Consider the following 19,042-nt stretch of genomic DNA (forward strand, 5'->3'; position numbering starts at 1 on the left):
TTTCTTATTTCCATATTCAAAGAGAGTCAGTGTTCAATTTTCTTTTTTTTTTTACTTTATTTTTATTGTTGACACTATTACATATGTTTTCATTCTCTTCCCTCCTTTACCCACTTCCACCCAGCCCTCACCATACCCCTTCCCCCTAGCCATCACCACCCTATTGTCTGTGTCTATGGGTTATGCCTATATGTTCTTTAGCTAATCCCTTCACCTTCTTTCATCCAGTTCCCCCTCCTCCCTTCCCCCTCCGCTCTAAAAGCTGTCAGTTTGTACCAAGTACCCATGCCTCTGTTTCTATTTTGTTCATCAGTTTATTTTGTTCATTAGATTCCACATATAAATGAGATCATATGGTATTTGCCTTTCTCTGATTGGCCTATTTCACTTAACATAATAATCTCCAGGTCCCTCCAAGCTATTGCAAAACTTAAAGAGTTCCTTCTTTTTTACAACCTCATAGTATTCCATTGTGTAAATGTACCACAGCTTTTTTCCTCTCATCTACTGATGAGCCCAGCTATTGTAAATGAAGCTGCTATGAACATAGCAGTGCATATATTCTTTCTGATTGGTATTTTGGAATTATTAAGATATATTTATAGAAGTGGGATCACTGGGTCAAAAGGCAATTCCATTTTTAATTTTTTGAGGAATCTCCATATTTTTTTCCACAGTGGTTGCATTCCCACCAGCAGTGTACTAGAGTTCCCTTTTCTCCACATCCTGGCCAGCACTCATTGTTTGTTGATTTATGGATGATAGCCATTCTGGCAGGTGTGAAGTGATATCTCATTGTGGTTTTAATTTGCATCTCTCTGATGATTACTGCCCTTGAGCACTTTTTCATATGTCTGTTGGCAGTCTGTGTGTCCTCTTTAGAGAACTGTTTTATTTAGGTTCTTAGCCCATTTTTTAATTGCATTATATATCTTGCTGGTGTTGAGTTTAATAAGTTCTTTATATATAATTTTGGGAATTATTATTATTATTTTTTACTTTTAAGTCTTTTATTAAAAATTTTTAATGTTGATGTTATTGAAGACTTCCCCCATTTCCCTGCCCGTTACCAAATGTCTCACTGGTGAATATGTTCTCCCATGCAGTGGGTTTCCCTTTCATTTTATTGGTTTCTTTTTCTGGGCAGAAGCTTTTTAGTTTGATGTTGTACCATTTAATTATTTTTTACTGAGTTTCCCTTGCCCTTGGTGACATAGTAGCAAAAAATATCACTACCAGAGATGTCTGAAATTTTACTGCCTATGTTTTTCTTCGAGGATTTTTATGGTTTCATGAGTTACATTTAAATATTTTATTCATTTTGAGTTTGTTCTTGTGTATGGTGTAAGTTGGTGGTCTAGTTTCATTTTTTGCATGTACCTGTCTAGTTTTCTCAACACAACGTATTGAAGAGACACTGTCTTCAGTTTTCTTACGTTCTCAAAGTGTTTTTGCTCAACTTTGGAGCCAATTACATTAATAGCAGAAGAGAAACATGGGCTTCAGCACTTTATACTTTTAACAATACATCTTTAAGAGTTTCTATTGGTCAATTGAGGAATTAGGACACTCAGGATCCTACCGCAGGTTAAGCATCTCCTAAAGTGGTTTAACATGAAACTATTCAAAAGCATTTCACAAAGCCTTAGAAATGATTTGGGAATCAGAAATGCTTCATTAAATAGGTGGTATCACTTAATAAGGAAGAAAGATACACATAGTTATTTAAGAAATGTAAACAATGAAAATTGCATGGACCATTCTGCCATGGTCTTATTTTATTTTCTAATTAATCAAAATCCACATATATTTCTTGAGAACCTTTTAAGTACTTGATACAGATCAATAGTCTCTTGATTTTCAAGGACAACAGCTAATCAATACAAAATTGGCAAACTGCTCGAGAAAAAAATCAATTTCTGGTGGCAATGTGACCATATTTCTTAGTTGTTGGTTCCAAGGTCTGTATTTTTGCTTGATTCACCCACTTACCAATTATGAGTCTTGTTTGGAATACCATAAGTGCCTTTAAGGAATATTTACTGGAGTTGAATCACACTATACACATTATGAAATGTGCCATAAAAATATGTAATCTTTCTGCCTTCAATGAGATTTTAGTGTAGATGAAATGTAAAATTATAGATATATGTATATTAAAAATTCTAACCACCTAGTGTAAGAATTCTGGGGAGATGGCAATCTGATCACATGTTTTTTGCTTCTGCTTCCCTCAAGTTCCTGATGGGATGAATCTACACATAAGTTAAAGCTTATTCATGTGTGTGTCTTTGGGGTGGGAGTGGTTAGGAAGGTGGTGTAAATACGACCATGTTTCATTGTAGAACTCTGAAGATACATCTGGTATCTTCAGACTTGCCAGATGACCTTCCAGAAAACCAGACTAAGAGGAGAAGGCACCTTCTTTGCAACATTTCAATCTCCAGGAAGGAAGAGACCATTCTCTCTAATGTAGCCTGGAATAAGAAGCTCTGATTTCAAGAATCTCTGAGAAGTCAAACACCAGAGTGCAGGGACTGTCTAAATCTGGGGATTGATCCTTCCAGCTCACTACCATATTCCTGAGACGCTCTGTTAACGCCATGGATGCCGTCACCCCTGAGGTGGACTGCTGCTATAAGCTGCTCCCCTTCCAATGGGGCAAAAAATGACAGCTACTCAAAATCATATGTGAAGAAAACTAATGGACTCCTAGCACCAAGCAGTACAGTTGTTTTACCAGTGACTAAACATTAATAAACTTCTTACCTCACTGATCTGCAAAGCCACCATCGCCTGATAGACTCCAACAATTTTACATGCAAAGGTTCTGAAAAATATTTCTACACTTGCTGAAAGGAGTGGACATATGATTTATGGGTCAGTTAAAGGAGACTTAGTAGTTCAAAGGGAGGAACCAGGAAGGTGATATGGAAGATGCAACATATGGAAAGTTTCCTTTCATTTTAGAATTAAATCAGAAAATTTCCCAGGATGATGGAAATGAAATATCGAAGGAACAACAAATGGTGAGCAAAGTTAGGATCCTTTGTTTAGTTATCTTCATTTCTTCTGCATTTTCATTGCTCTTACATTAACCAGGCTACTATAAGTTCTCACTAGATTGCTTCTTCAGTCATCTCCTAGCTGTCCTTTATACTCTCCTTCACTTTGACCAGACTCATCTTTTTGAAAGGACATTTTGATGCTACTTCCTTTGCTCACCTAAAGCCCTTCTGCATCCTCAGTTTAAATCTTCAGTGTGCTCTGTGAAGATTTTGCATGGTATGGCTTCATGTTACCTACCCAACTTTATTGCGTACCACTTTTGCCTTTATTCGCAACATGTGCTTTCCCACAACGGGAATTTTGTACACACTGAATTTGTTCCTAAAATATTCCGTTTCACCTTCTTCACTTGGCTCAATTATTATTCATTCATTTTGAAGGCAGATGCTTAAATAAGATTTCTCTCAGGAAGAATAATGAGACAAAGGTATAAATTACTGAATAAGTAAGATGATGGCCAACCAAAGGAGGAGGCAACAATGACAAGAGCAGATATTACCTACAAATCAGATTCAGATGAGAAATAAATCACCAGATTATCTATTAGAGTCTTAAATACAAGCATTCGTTCTCTTGCACTCTTTGGGACTACCACATAGACTAAAATATAGCATAGATGATCATGTGTAGAACAGGTTTTCTGTAGAAACAGTTCCTGTAAAGTTTAGTGGGAGTGGAGTATCATGATTTCGGGGAACTCATACTAGATTAAAAAAGGAAAGGTCTATTGGTGTATTTGTTTTTGCTGTGAAACAAATTGCCATAAACTCAGGGGTTTAAAACAGCACCCATTGATTTTACCACATTGTTCTGTAGCTGAGAAGTCCAGGAATGGCTTAACTAGATTTTCTGCTCCAAGGTCTCACAAGACTAAAATCAATACGTCATCTAGGGCTGCAGTCTCACCTGAGAATCTACATCCCACTACTAATGGTGCTTGATACCATTCAGTTCTTTAGAGCTGTTGGACTGGGGGCTTTGAATTCTTGATACTGTTGTACAAGTGTCACCCTCAATTGCTTACCACAAGGTCCTCTTTTTAGGCCAGCTTATTCTTTAAAGATAGCATAGGAGAGAGTCTCTCAGATACTGATTGAAGGAGACTAAGAAGATGGCAACTAAATATGATGAGGAATCGTGGATTGGATTCTGGAAAAGCAAAAGGCAATTAGTGGGAGAACAAGGAAAATCTGAATAAAGTCAGAAGTTTGGTTAATAGTATAGTACTGCCCAGCTGGTATGGCTCAGTGGTTGAGTATTGACCTATGAACCAGGAAGTTATGGTTTGATTCCTGGTTAGGGCATATGCCTGGGTTGTGGGCATCATCCCCACTGTGGGGCATGTAAGAGGAAGCCGATTAATGATTTTTCTCTCATCATTGTTATTTCTCTCTCTCTCCCTTCCTCTCTGAAATAAATAAAAATATATTACATAAAAAAAGAAACCCCTATCTGCAAACTCTTTGGGAACCCTGATTGAGTTCAGGAGCCTTGCTTCCATTGTTGACAATGAGCCCTGACGTCACTCTGCACTCAATCCCTACCTCACACCCCACCCCACAGAGTCCACAGGAACCCGTGATCCAACTCTCAACACGAACCTCAGTCTTGAACTTACATGGAAAACCTTTCCTGAACCTGTGGTGGGGCGCCTGTCCTGACCCCCTGCTTTAAGTCCAGACCTCATCCTATACAGGCACCTACAACCTCACCTGGCACAGGACCCCCTGCCCAGACACTGTGCAGGGCTTACTACCCTAACCCTGTCCTGGCTCCATGGCCTGACCCTCTACAGGAGGCCTTGTCTATAACAATGCTGGAGCCTATAACCTGATTCTGCAGAAAACCTTTCTCTGACTTCCAACAGAAATCCATAACTTGACTGGTTTCAGGAATCTTTGACCTGATCTTTTGTAGGAGCCCTGAAACTTGCCCTCTGGAAACACTCTCCTGACCCTGTACAGGAGCCCCGATGAGACACACACTCTCTCTCTCTCTCTCTCTCTCTCTCTCTCTCTCTCTCTCTCTCTCTCTCTCTCTCTCTCTCTGACAGCCTTGTTCTGGAAGCCTTACTCTCACCTTGTACAGGAGCCACTGTTCTGACTATGGCCAGTGGCTCCCACATGAAACAGCATAGCTCTGGGGAGTCTACAGAATCCTGAAGCAGACACTGCTATAGGCTTGTCAACCCTGTTCCCCTTTCTTCCCGACTCACTCACTTTCCCAGCCCCCCTTACAAGGACAGGTGGACATGTGACAGTTCTGATCAATGGAGTGAGCAGTGACATACATGACTGTTGGAAGCTGCCCATTGCCTTCACTAGCAGCGAGAGGTGGACAAGGAGTCCGGAAGGCTGGTCAACCTTGAGGCTCTGCCAAGCGTCAGAGCCAAGCACCCACTGTCTGGTAGAGACAAAGGAGCTGAAGCAACCTCCACCTTTTAGTCTCATGTAAATCCTTGCCGATGGGCTGTCACTGAGCTGTTACTGGAATTGCCTGCCCAAGGGCTATGGGTATACCCCAAACCTGGATAAAGGGATGGCAAGGCCAGAGCAAAGCGGAGTCCTCCTTTGGGCTTCGGCTTGGCCCCCAATTTCCAAATTATCTTTCTTGTCTTGCCTCCTTCATTTTCGTGCTGCCTCCTCCAGAGCCTGAATCAGAACCCTGAACCTGCACCTCGAACCATGTGGGATGTGTGACACTCACACACAACTTTCAGGCCTGGCCCATAGGAACCCCTCGTGGGCCCTGCCTGGTGTGATCAGTGGTTAGAGCATGGGCCTGTGCACCAAAGGGTCTCGGGTTTGATTCTCAGTCAAGAGCATGCACCTGGGTTTAGGTTCAATCCTCAGCCCCAGTTGGGGCACACGCAGGCAGCTTCTGCACTGGCTTTCCTGGCAGGGTTCCATGCTGTTGGGGTTGCCATGGAGACCCTTGGCTAGGGTAGAACCCAACAAAGAGGCCATTTTAGAAAGGGCCAGAAGCCTCACAAGGCTATGTGGACCATGTTCTCTGCGTATGTGCAGGTCTGGGAATGTACATCCCCCTACTGCCTCATCAGGAATGAATGCAGTAAGTAGGTGGGGAGGCCCTCGTTGTTGAGTGGCCCATGGGGCTCCACACAGTTTTGCTCAAAGTCCATTGGGAAGTGGCTTCAGGTGACTGCAGCTGCCAGGGTGACCAGTGGGGCTCAGATCCAGGAGTCCCTCAGGGCCAGCAGCTGTTCTAGCAACCTATGGGAAGGTGGGAAGGTTGGCCACCATGCTGGGGCTGTTGGGCACACTGCACCCTGAAAACAGGATGGCGTCAGACCTTCTGTCCCCTTCTTTCTTCCTTCCCATACCCACCTCAACAGGCTACCAAATGAACCCATGTCCCGGATGTATGGAGGGGACCCCATGGGGCTCACCATACACCAGCTGGGCCTATGGCAACACTGGGCTCTACCCTCCCTTCCCTGTGTGCCCCACCTGGGAGATCGCCCCGCCTCAGGTCTTAGGAGACTCCTATGCGAGAGGCACCTTCAGGACACAGCAACTGAGTCCGGACCAGTCCACACGGGGACCTGCAGTGCCTTCCTCCATCCCTGTCCCCAGAGGGGCCCCTGGATTTACAAGGAGCTTCTTTCCTCCCACCAGAAGCTTCCCCTACCCAGCGGTCTATTCTTTCCCCAATCTTCATGGAGCCCTGCCCATGACCACCTGTGGTGAGCTTCCCCAAAAGGGACAGGGAGGTTGAGGTGGGGGGAGAGCCCAAGGCAAAGTTGGGCTGAGCCTGGTCCCTCTTCCCCCTGTTCACCTCTCCAGAGGCCAGGGAGTGTGAGTACTGCAGGGCGACAGCCACTCCACTGTCGTACCAGAGCAATGCTGATGGTCAGAGGATGGACAGGCAGAACACCCCCAAAACGCATGACATATCCCTGTCCTGGCTCCATGGCCTGACCCTCTACAAGAAGCTTTGTCTATAATAGTGCTGGAGCCTATAACCAGATTCTGCAGAAAACCTTTCCCTGACTTCCAACAGAAATCTATAACTTGACTCACTTCAGGAATCTCTGACCTGATCTTTTGTAGGAGCCCTGAAACTTGCCCTCTGGAAACTCTCCTGACCCTGTACAGGAGCCCCGATGAGACTCTCTCTCTCTGACAGCCTTGTTCTGGAAGCCTTACTCTCACCTCGTACAGGAGCCACTGTTCTGACTGTGGCCAGTGGCTCCCATATGAAACAGCGTAGCTCTGGGGAGTCTACAGAATCCTGAAGCAGACACTGCTATAGGCTTGTCAACCCTGTTCCCCTTTCTTCCTGACTCACTCCCTTTCCCAGCCCCCCTTACAAGGACAGATGGACATGTGACAGTTATGATCAATAGAATGAGCAGAGTGACATACACAACTTCCAGGCCTGGCCCATAGGAACCCCTCATGGGCCCTGGCTGATGTGATCAGTGGTTAGAGCATGGGGCCTGTGCACCAAAGGGTCTTGGGTTTGATTCTCAGTCAAGGGCAAGCACCTGGGTTTAGGTTCAATCCTCAGCCCCAGTTGGGCCACACACAGGCTGCTGCTGCACTGGCTTTCCTGGCAGGGTTCCATGCTGTTGGGGTTGCCATGGAGACCCTTGGCTAGGGTAGAACCCAACAAAGAGGCCATTTTAGAAAGGGCCAGAAGCCTTCACAAGGCTATGTGGACCACTTTCTCTACAAATGTACAGGTCTGGGAATGTACATCCCCCTACTCTGCCTCATCAGGAATGAATGCAGTAAGTAGGTGGAGGTGGCCCTTGCTGTTGAGTGGCCCATGGGACCCCACAGTTATGCTCAAAGCCCGTTGGGGAGTGGCTTCAGGTGACTGCAGCTGCCAGGGTGACCAGTGGGGCTCAGATCCAGGAGTCCCTCAGGGCCAGCAGCTGTTCTGGCAACCTATGGGAAGGTGGGAAGGTTGGCCACCATGCTGGGGCTGTTGGGCACCACTGCACCCTGAAAGCAGGGATGGCAGTCAGACCTTCTGTCCCCTTCTTTCTTCCTTCCCATACCCATCCCCTCACAGGCTACCAAATGAAACCCGTGTCCCGGATGTATGGAGGGGATCCCATGGGGCTCACCATACACCAGCTGGGCCTATGGCAACACTGGGCTCTACCCTCCCTTCCCTGTGTGCCCCACCTGGGAGATCGCCCCGCCTCAGGTCTTAGGAGACTCCTATGCGAGAGGCACCTTCAGGACACAGCAACTGAGTCCGGACCAGTCCACACGGGGACCTGAAGTGCCTTCCTCCATCCCTGTCCCCAGAGGGGCCCCTGGCTTTACAAGGAGCTTCTTTCCTCCCACCAGAAGCTCCCCTACCCATCGGTCCTATTCTTCTACCAATCTTCATGGAGCCCTGCCCATGACCACCTGTGGTGAGCTTCCCCAAAAGGGACAGGGAGGTTGAGGTGGGGGGAGAGCCCAAGGCAAAGTTGGGCTGAGCCTGGTCCCTCTTCCCCCTGTTCACCTCTCCAGAGGCCAGGGAGTGTGAGTACTGCAGGGCGACAGCCACTCCACTGTCGTACCAGAGCAATGCTGATGGTCAGAGGATGGACAGGCAGAACACCCCCAAAACGCATGACATATCCTGTCCTGGCTCCATGGCCTGACCCTCTACAAGAAGCTTTGTCTATAATAGTGCTGGAGCCTATAACCAGATTCTGCAGAAAACCTTTCCCTGACTTCCAACAGAAATCTATAACTTGACTCACTTCAGGAATCTCTGACCTGATCTTTTGTAGGAGCCCTGAAACTTGCCCTCTGGAAACTCTCCTGACCCTGTACAGGAGCCCCGATGAGACTCTCTCTCTCTGACAGCCTTGTTCTGGAAGCCTTACTCTCACCTCGTACAGGAGCCACTGTTCTGACTGTGGCCAGTGGCTCCCATATGAAACAGCGTAGCTCTGGGGAGTCTACAGAATCCTGAAGCAGACACTGCTATAGGCTTGTCAACCCTGTTCCCCTTTCTTCCTGACTCACTCCCTTTCCCAGCCCCCCTTACAAGGACAGATGGACATGTGACAGTTATGATCAATAGAATGAGCAGAGTGACATACACAACTTCCAGGCCTGGCCCATAGGAACCCCTCATGGGCCCTGGCTGATGTGATCAGTGGTTAGAGCATGGGCCTGTGCACCAAAGGGTCTTGGGTTTGATTCTCAGTCAAGGGCAAGCACCTGGGTTTAGGTTCAATCCTCAGCCCCAGTTGGGCCACACACAGGCTGCTGCTGCACTGGCTTTCCTGGCAGGGTTCCATGCTGTTGGGGTTGCCATGGAGACCCTTGGCTAGGGTAGAACCCAACAAAGAGGCCATTTTAGAAAGGGCCAGAAGCCTTCACAAGGCTATGTGGACCACTTTCTCTACAAATGTACAGGTCTGGGAATGTACATCCCCCTACTGCCTCATCAGGAATGAATGCAGTAAGTAGGTGGAGGTGGCCCTTGCTGTTGAGTGGCCCATGGGACCCCACAGTTATGCTCAAAGCCCGTTGGGGAGTGGCTTCAGGTGACTGCAGCTGCCAGGGTGACCAGTGGGGCTCAGATCCAGGAGTCCCTCAGGGCCAGCAGCTGTTCTGGCAACCTATGGGAAGGTGGGAAGGTTGGCCACCATGCTGGGGCTGTTGGGCACCACTGCACCCTGAAAGCAGGGTGGCATCAGACCTTCTGTCCCCTTCTTTCTTCCTTCCCACACCCATCCCCTCAACAGGCTACCAAGTGAACCCGTGTCCCGGATGTATGGAGGGGATCCCATGGGGCTCACCATACACCAGCTGGGCCTATGGCAACACTGGGCTCTACCCTCCCTGCCCTGTGTGCCCCACCTGGGAGATCGCCCCGCCTCAGGTCTTAGGAGACTCCTATGCGAGAGGCACCTTCAGGACACAGCAACTGAGTCCGGACCAGTCCACACGGGGACCTGAAGTGCCTTCCTCCATCCCTGTCCCCAGAGGGGCCCCTGGCTTTGCAAGGGGCTTCTTTCCTCCCACCAGAAGCTCCCCGAATCCATCGGCCTATTCGTCTACCAATCTTCATGGAGCCCTGCCCATGACCACCTGTGGTGAGCTTCCCCAAAAGGGACAGGGAGGTTGAGGTAGGGGGTGGGTCCAAGGCAAAGTTGGGCTGAGCCTGGTCCCTCTTCCCCCTGTCCACCTCTCCAGAGGCCAGGGAATGTGAGTACTGCATGGCGACAGCCACTCAGCTGTGGTACCAGAGCAATGCTAATGGTCAGATGATGGACAGGCAGAACACCCCCCAAAAGCGCCAGGTAAGACCCCAGGTCTTCCTCCCTTCACCCAGGTACTGCTGTTCCCACTCCTTGCAGGGTCTCTGTCCTTACACTCTGAGAAGCCCGGTCCCCCTCCTTGCTCCATCCACTCAGGGACCCAGCTCTGTACAGGAGTGTCTACCCTGAGCCCACCCTCAGGCTGCAAGCAGGCACGTGTCCACTCCCTGCACAGCCTTTTTCATACTTGGCTGCACACTGGGGTCACCGTGGGGCCCTCCCTAGATGTACTGATTTACTTGGTCTGGAGTACTGTCTGGGCATCAGGATGGTTTTCGACTCCCCAAGTGAGTCCAATGTCCGCCAACGTTGAGAACCACTGATGCAGCCCCCACACCATTTGGAAAGCCCCAGGAGAACCCTCAGTCTACGCCTTGTCCAGGAAGCCCTGCCTTAACCCTGACCCTCACTTCCTGTGTGTCTCCCATCTCCCCCCGCCCAGTGCACAACCCTCACATTCTTTCTGCCCCCAGAGGGTCAGCAATTGGGCAGGTGCCCAGTGTGCCAACTGCCAGACAACCACCACGGCAGTGTGGCGGATGAATGCCAATGGAAACCCCGTGTGCAATGCCTGCGGACTCTATTATAAGCGACACCAGGTGTGCCCTGCCTCTTAGCCTCCCCCTTGCTCCTCCATCCCACCAACACTCCCTTCCTTCTCCTTTTCCTTTCTTGTATTCTTCCTATCTCCCTTCCCTCTCTTCCTGTTATTCTCCCTCCTCCTCTCCCCCGCCCCCATCCCTCTCTTCTCTGCACTTCCATCTCCTCCCTGACTTCCTAATCCCTCCTGCTCCCTTCTCTCTAGGCCATTTCTCATCTCCTTCCTCCTCCCCTCCAGCCATCAGCTAGTCCTATGGCTAGAGGCTCCCCCAGCCTTTCCCCAGCTTAGGGCCTCACAAGCTCATGATTCCTTAGGCATTATCTGTGCCACAGCTGGGGCCTGCTCCCCTAGCCCTTGGCCCAGTTCCCTATTCTTAAGGAGTGGGGTGGGAAGGGTGGAGACACAGAGGCCAAAGTCTGAGGTTGGGGAACACTCATGGCCTCCCTTTTGTCAGGCAAACCGACCAGTGACCATGCGAAAGGATGTTGTAAAGACTAGAAAGCGCAAGACATCACAGCAAAAAAAGAAGCCAGCGTCGAGTTTGGGAGGCCCAGGACCAACTGATGGGCCAGCAGGTGGCTCCATGGACGGGGGCAGTGATGGTGGGAATTCTGGGGAAGTGGCCTCAGGCTTGGCATTGGACCCACCTGGCACTGCCCAGCTCTACCAAGGCCTGGGCCCCGAGGAGTTGTCAGGGCCTGTCAGCCATGTCATGCCTTTCCCCGGGCCCCTGTTGGGCTCACCCACAGGCCCCATGCCTCCTTCCACCAGCACCACTGTGGAGGCACCACTCAGCCCATGAGGACACAGAGCATGTTCCCAGAGCAGGGTTGGGGTCCTTCTCTACAATGAGCCAGCAGTCCCTCTACAGCCCAACCCTCTGGGCCCCCCACACCCCTTGGTCTGGATTGTCAAAGATTTGTGAAATAAAGCACCCATGTCCTAAAGTTGGAGGTGTGAGTCTGAGTGGGACTGAATAAAGAGCCGTGCAATGGGCCTGTGGTTCTCTGGTGGTGGTGTGAGGCTGTGAGAGACTGCACCCGTGCCCCTTCATGATAGTGGGTTGTGATGTGCAAGTATAACATGATGTGCATGTGAAACTGCATGTGACAGCAACCAGGGTGTATGAAATGGCGTGTACATGCGCATGTCATGGGCAGAGACTGTGCGGTGGCCGAGTGCTCTGTGCGGTAGTGACCCTGGGGGTGAGGGGGTGAGAGATGGCGTGCCTGACACCAGGCGACTGTGAGAAACAGGGCCCACGTGACTGTATGAGAGGAAGTGGGGGTATGTGTGTAAACGGATGTGCTGAGGCAGCATGTGAGGTTGTGCTCATGTGACTGTGCACGCAGGGTGGGTCTGAGACCGTGTACCAGGCACAGCATGTGTACCAGGCTCAGCATCTGGTAAACAAGCATTTCTGGAATGCTGAGCAAGGACTGTATAGGATGGAATGTGGAGACCTAGCAGCATGTCAGGAGGTCTCTGAGGGTCTGGTAAGGGCCGTGCTTGTGTGCCAGCATGTGTATGTGAGCGTATCCCGTGTCATGTGCCCTGTCTCCATGCCTCTGAGTGACTGACAGGGTGAGCAGCTCTGTACACGTGCTTGTGGAGGCATCAATATATATAGCAGGCGTCCTCAAACTTTTTAAAGTGGGGGCCAGATCACGGTCCCTCAGAGAGCTGGAGGGCCGGACTATATGAACTACTAATTCCTACTGTAACACCTCGGCTGCGCTCACTGCCCAAAAAACCTGGCGGGCCGGATCAGACTCCTCTGAGGGCCACATGTGGCCCACGGGCCGTAGTTTGAAGACGCCTGATATATAGTTTCAGTCTGTAAGCTAGGGACCCACCTCCAGGGACAGAAGACATGTTCAGGGCAGGAATGGGAGGAAGGAGTGCGGCAGGAATGGCAGCCAGCAAGAAGAGCAAAGGATATGAGTGGGAATTAGGGGGGGATAATGGGGGGATAAGGACACATATGTAATACCTTAATCAATTAAGAAATTAAAAAAAAAAGACCAGAATAAAAGCATAAGGAAACTTTTGGAGTGATAGATAAGTTTACTACCTTGATGGCTATAGTACTTTCTTGAGTATATCCACATATCAAAACTTTTCAAATTATAAACTTTAAATATGTTCAGTTTATCATATTACAACTGAAGGTCTTGTGCACGAAATTCATCCACTCAAGTTGGGGGTGAGTCCTTCAGACCAGCCTGCGCCCTCTAGTAGTCCGGGAGCCCTCAGGGAATGTTCAACTGCTGCAGAGGTGTGAAAGGTTCCTGCCACCACCATTGTGCTCATCAGCCATGAGCCCAGCTTCTGGCTGAGCAGTGCTCCCCCTATGAGAGCACACTGACCACCAGGGGGCAGCTCCTGCATTAAGTGTCTGCCCCCGGTGGTCAGTATGTGTCATAGTGACTGGTCATTCTGCCGTTCGGTTGATTTGCATATTATCTTTTTATTAATAGGATTATATTGCAATAAATTTATTTAAAATACATTTATTTCAAAATTTAGATTTTGTGTTAATTTTATATAATTAGCATAATCAACATATAAAATTAAATATAATTAAATAGAAGTTGAAAGTATTGGTTCTCAAACCTCAGCATGCATTGGCATTGGAATCTGCCTGATGGCCTTTTCAAAAATTTCTGGACCTCATCACCAGAATTTCTAGTTTAGTAGGCTTGGATTTGGGTCTGATAATTTGCATCTTTTTAACATGGTCCCACATGTACTGACTTTGAGAACTCTGGTATAGGTTTAACGTATAGGCTTTTGAAATCAGAAACACCTAAGTTTTAATCTTGGTTATTTTGTTCATTAGTTGTATAACCTTATACAATTTTTATGTCTCTAAACAACAGATTCCCCTAAGGAAAAATGGAAATGATAATAATTGTCCCACGGAGCCATTTCATGAATCAAATGATTAAAGTGATTCGCATAATAATGCTTGGCATGTAACAAGCGAATAAAATAACCGATTGATAGTTTTTTCTTTTTGTCAGTTGGGTTTCATTTCTCCATTGAAGAATTGGTGGAGAAAATAAATGACATTGGTCTTAAAGTATTTAGCATGTCTTTCCAATGACAATGGTTTTTACCTCAAGAGTTATTTGTTAAAAAATTGAGAACATCTGTAATATTGTACTTTCAACAATAAAGATAAATTTTTTAAAAATTAAAAAAAGAATTAGTTTATTATTTTGAAATACACTACACTGAAAAGAGAAAGAGAGGCACAAAAGGGCCTCTTTGAGGATTCAGAGTTGAATCCACATTTTCCATACAAAAAAGGCAAGTGCTTAGGCACAATCCACAAAATAAAATCAGTTATTTGCCATATTGCTATGAATCTACACACATTTTAAAGGTATTAAATTATTTAGTATTTTGAAAAAAAATCTTTTTCATTGTGTTATTTTAAAATTTATTTTTATATGTTTTTAATTGATTTTAGAGAGATGAAGGGAGAAGGAGAGAGACGAGCATCAATGTGAAAGAGAAACATGGATTGGCTGCCTCCTGCACACCCCCTTCTGAGGATCAAACACACAACCCGAGCATGTGCCCTCACTGAGAATGGAATTGGTGACCTGTTGGTTCATGGGTTGATGCCCAACCAACTAAGCCACCGAAGCCAGGACTTGTTATTCATTTTTAGTGTCCCTCTTTTATTTGTGATGATTTTTTCTTTTTAATGGTAAAATTATCTTATAAATAATTTATGTGATAAAAATGTTTGCAGTAAATGTTATCTACAGCAAAAATACTGGCCACAGTAATAATAACAATCATTTGATGATAAATATTGTCATTTTTATGATATACATATAAGAGATCACCCAAAATTGAAAACTCATTATAATCAGCCTCTTGGGTTTGCTTCCCAGAAGCATTGTTGTGATACAAATGACTGTTGTATTAATAATTCTTTGTAGCCCTAATCAGTTTGGCTCAGTGGATAGAGTGTTGGCCTGTGGATTGAAGGGTCCCAGGTTTGATTCTGGTCAACGGCATGCACCTTAGTTGCGGGCACATCCCCAGTGGGAGGTGTGCAGGAGGCAGCTGATCGACGTTTCTCTCTCATCAATGTTTCCAACTCTCTATCCTTCTCCCTTCCTCTCTGTAAAAATATCAGTAAAATATATTAAAAAAATAATTATTTGTATACAGGTATTCCCCACTTCCTAAATTCACATTACTCCACTTCCCTTTTGCAAAAGATCTACATTAGTACAGTAACTGTTTTCACTAACCCAAAGAAATTAGAAGAGATTTTTGTCTTTTACAAAGGAAAAAAAAAGCCATTACAGTACTATTGTACTATAGGTGCTGTTGGTCAGATTTGGGCCCTATCCATTTACAGGTCACAGAAAATAAAGGTAGATGAAGAAAAAGAGACATCTGTAATCCTTTCAACAATAAAGATACATTTGAGAAATAAAATAAAAGAAGGGAGATGAATACAGAAATATCTAGTGAATATTCCCAGTGTGTGCTTATTAAGAGCACAGTGAGACCAGTAATGGGGTCTCTATTTAAGTGACAAGTTTTTCACATCTTGTTTACTGAGGTTTTCCTCTAGCATTAGCAAGGCACGTTCAGCATGATGACATGTTTCCCATTCAGGTTTCTTTGACTTGTCAGGAGTTTCCCTGTCTCTTAGAATGAGGTCATCATAAAATCTCCACTTCAGAAAGAACTGAAGGGACTGAAGCCCAGGACCGATGGTTGGAAGATGGAAACAGGAAGGAAATGTGTTTCAGAGAAAATGGCAGAAATGGTCTGTATATGTTTAACATCCAGCACTAGGTTCTGATTTTTAAAATTCAGATGAACATAGTGAGTTTTTTTTTTTAAATATTACATTGTTTTGAGACTTTGGGTTGCATCTAAATAACTTTAGAACCTTTTAAAATATTCTCTGATGAAACTGTAACTGCAAATCTGAGGCTGAGTTTTGAAAATAGGTACTATGGATTATTTTGTAAGGTGACTTAGGGAAGGTGAAAACTTCTTTCAGAGTACATTTTGGAGAGGGTGGGGCTAGGGAGCAGACATGCGTGCCTGACTCCAGAATGTGTTCATGCCAAGGCAGAGCAATAGTTGTCATTTTGAGTAAGATTCTGATGAGCCACAGGAAAAGAAACAGAAACACTTTGGACTAATGGTCTCATCCTTGGACCTTGGGTTTAAGGCTCAAAAGTGAGCGCTAGCAGTGAGGGTCCTGAGGAAGGCAATTGACACTCGGAAGTAGATTTCATGCTTAGGTAGATTTCATGCAAGAGATACCAGCTTTGGATGAAACCTAAGATGACATCGTCAAACGTCTTAAATTGCCCTGAGAGAGCTGATTTGTGTGTCTGTAGGAGGGTTATCTATGTATAAAATTGGGAAAGTAAACAATTAAAAGAGCTGTGATAACAGTTGTAGAAAACCATCCCAAATGAAACCATAGTGTGTGTGTGTGTTTGTGTGTGTGTGTGTGGTGGGCATAGAACAGCACTGGGCCCTCATTAGCAGTGAAGGTAATGACTAGCCCTAATACAATACCTGATAATTAAAGCCCACAAAGCCGGAAAGATGTGATGCCAACAGATGTGATAGGGAAATGACCATGGCCAAACGAGGCCATAAAACTATACTGATTCATATGGGAGAAAAGAGGGGGCCGAGGAAGAGGATTCTTTGTGGTCCAAGCAACTCTTCTAGGAGGCAGGGGGTGCTGCAATTCAGCGAGTATTCTCATTATCACTGCTACTCTAACGCAGGTGAATACAAGTCTTCCTCACATTCGTGTGCTATAACCTGGAGAAGCAAGTATGCATATGGCTCTCCATACACACTTGCTAGGCTCAATTCTCTCTCTGTCACCAATCTTCAGCCATTTTGTAATCAAACATAGTATCGCCAAAATGGTTGAAGATTGGTGACAGAGAGAGAATCGAGTCTAGCAAGTGTGTATGGAGAGCCATAATGTATATTACATTCTTGGTGAGAATAAGCATACACACAAATAAAAAGACTTCCTATATAATAAAAGCCTTAATACGCAAATAGTCCCCTCAACTGGGAGTTCGACTGCTCACTCTGATGTGCACTGACCACCAGGGGGTGGTGTGGAACATGGTGGGCTTTGGAGACACAGCACAGGCAGGTGGTGGCAGTGGAGGCACTGCCAGCCCTGATAGGCCCTGACAAGAATGGGACCACAGCAGGATGGTGGATCAGGTGAGTGGGCCAAGGCAGGTGTGAGCAGGGCCCAAATGCCCCACTGACTGCCCCGCAGATAAACACTAGTGGTGGTGGCAGGGGTCAGGGCCACCACCCAGCTCTCAGGCACCGAGGGAGCTGGGTGGGAACCCAATTACTCAGATGGAGGGAGGCATGCGGTGGCCCGGGGGCCCAGGTGTTGCAGAGGGCCCAGAAGTCAGCTGGGACCTGCCCTTCCACGCCAGTCACTTGTGCTTCAATCACTGGCCAGGCCTAGGGACCACACCCATGCATGAATTTCATGCACCGGGCCTCTAGTAAAAACATAAAGACCACCAATTCAATGGGCAATAATTGAGCATTTACAATATATTGTGCACTATGCACAATGATAGGACTATCAGGGCAAGTAACCATATCTTTGTCATACATAAATAACCATACCGTTGTCTGTACCTGACCAGAGCTATCACAGAGGAGAAAATGAAGAGCTTTGTATGAAAGAGTAAGAAATGTAAGCAGTTATAAAATAGTGGCAGGGTGCCGTATCAAAAAGAGTGGATTTGGGTTTAGCAGTCTTTAGTTTGGGGTGTTAGTCCTGATTATAGCCTTTCAACATTAGAAAACCATATCAAAAGAAGTAATTTACCCAAATTGCCAGGTTATGGCATCATTAGAATAGAGATTAGCTATATTACTCCAAGACCATGCTCCTTTCATTCCAGCTTATTTCCAGGGCAATGTATTACAAGGACAATGCATTACAAGTATTTTACAGAAATACTTCCCAAAGAAAAGGAGAGGGACTAGCAGCCACATGCTATTTGGTCTCCGGGTTACAGGGCCTACATTTAGAAAGGATGACAGCATGTCCTTAAAAGCTATGGCCAGCCTATTATTAAATATTAAAGACCGTTTTTCTTTGGCAGTCTTGTGGTTCTTAGCACAGTAAGACTTCGCAGGGAAGGTGGTTTTCAGGGGTGCCGGAACTGCACAAATGCTTTATAGTAAAACTCAAACTAAAATTACCTCTGTCATAAAGAACATAACCATCTTCGTAAACACCCTGGAACACTAACAGCAGTACACTACGGTCATTTGGAATCAATCAAGTAGTTAGTAACCAATCACCTCCCTTTCCTTCTACCCTTCCCCCACCCCACTGCGGGACAGTAATGTGTCTGCTTCCAGGCTGTGAAAATGGATCCCTAAGGATATTGCATCCGGCAAGGGAAAGCAATAAACTTATCTTGGGAATCTGTTCTGCTGCTGAAGGGAAAGAAAAAAGGGCACTGAGTCAATACCCAGACTTTCCAGTCAGATTCTTGATTAGTTTAGGGAAGTTTTTACCGCACTGTGGACTGATTTTCCTAAGGTGCCCTCCTTCTACCGCCCACCTGAAAGGGACTTCATATCGGACAAAAACCAGGGAGTTATGGCTCACCTCACCTACATGAAGTCCCCTACCATGGTACTTACAGCTCTTACTATAACCTTCAGGTACACCTGCAGGCCAGTAGGACCAAAGGACTCCATTCATTGAACAATAACCAGCATCTATTACCATTTATTTTAGTCTATGTATTTTGCTAAGCTTATATATATATATATATATATATATATATATATATATATATATATATATATATATAGATATAGATAGATATAGATAGATATAGATAGATATAGATATAGATAGATATAGATATATAGATTTTCTACAGAGAGGAAGGGAGAAGGATAGCTAGAAACATCAATGAGAGAGAAACATTGATCAGATGCCTCCTGCACACCCCCTGCTGGTGATGTGTCCGCAACCAAGGTATATGCTCTTG

This window comes from Pipistrellus kuhlii, unplaced genomic scaffold (assembly GCF_014108245.1).
Source record: "Pipistrellus kuhlii isolate mPipKuh1 unplaced genomic scaffold, mPipKuh1.p scaffold_m20_p_32, whole genome shotgun sequence".
In the NCBI taxonomy this organism is placed as follows: domain Eukaryota; kingdom Metazoa; phylum Chordata; class Mammalia; order Chiroptera; family Vespertilionidae; genus Pipistrellus; species Pipistrellus kuhlii.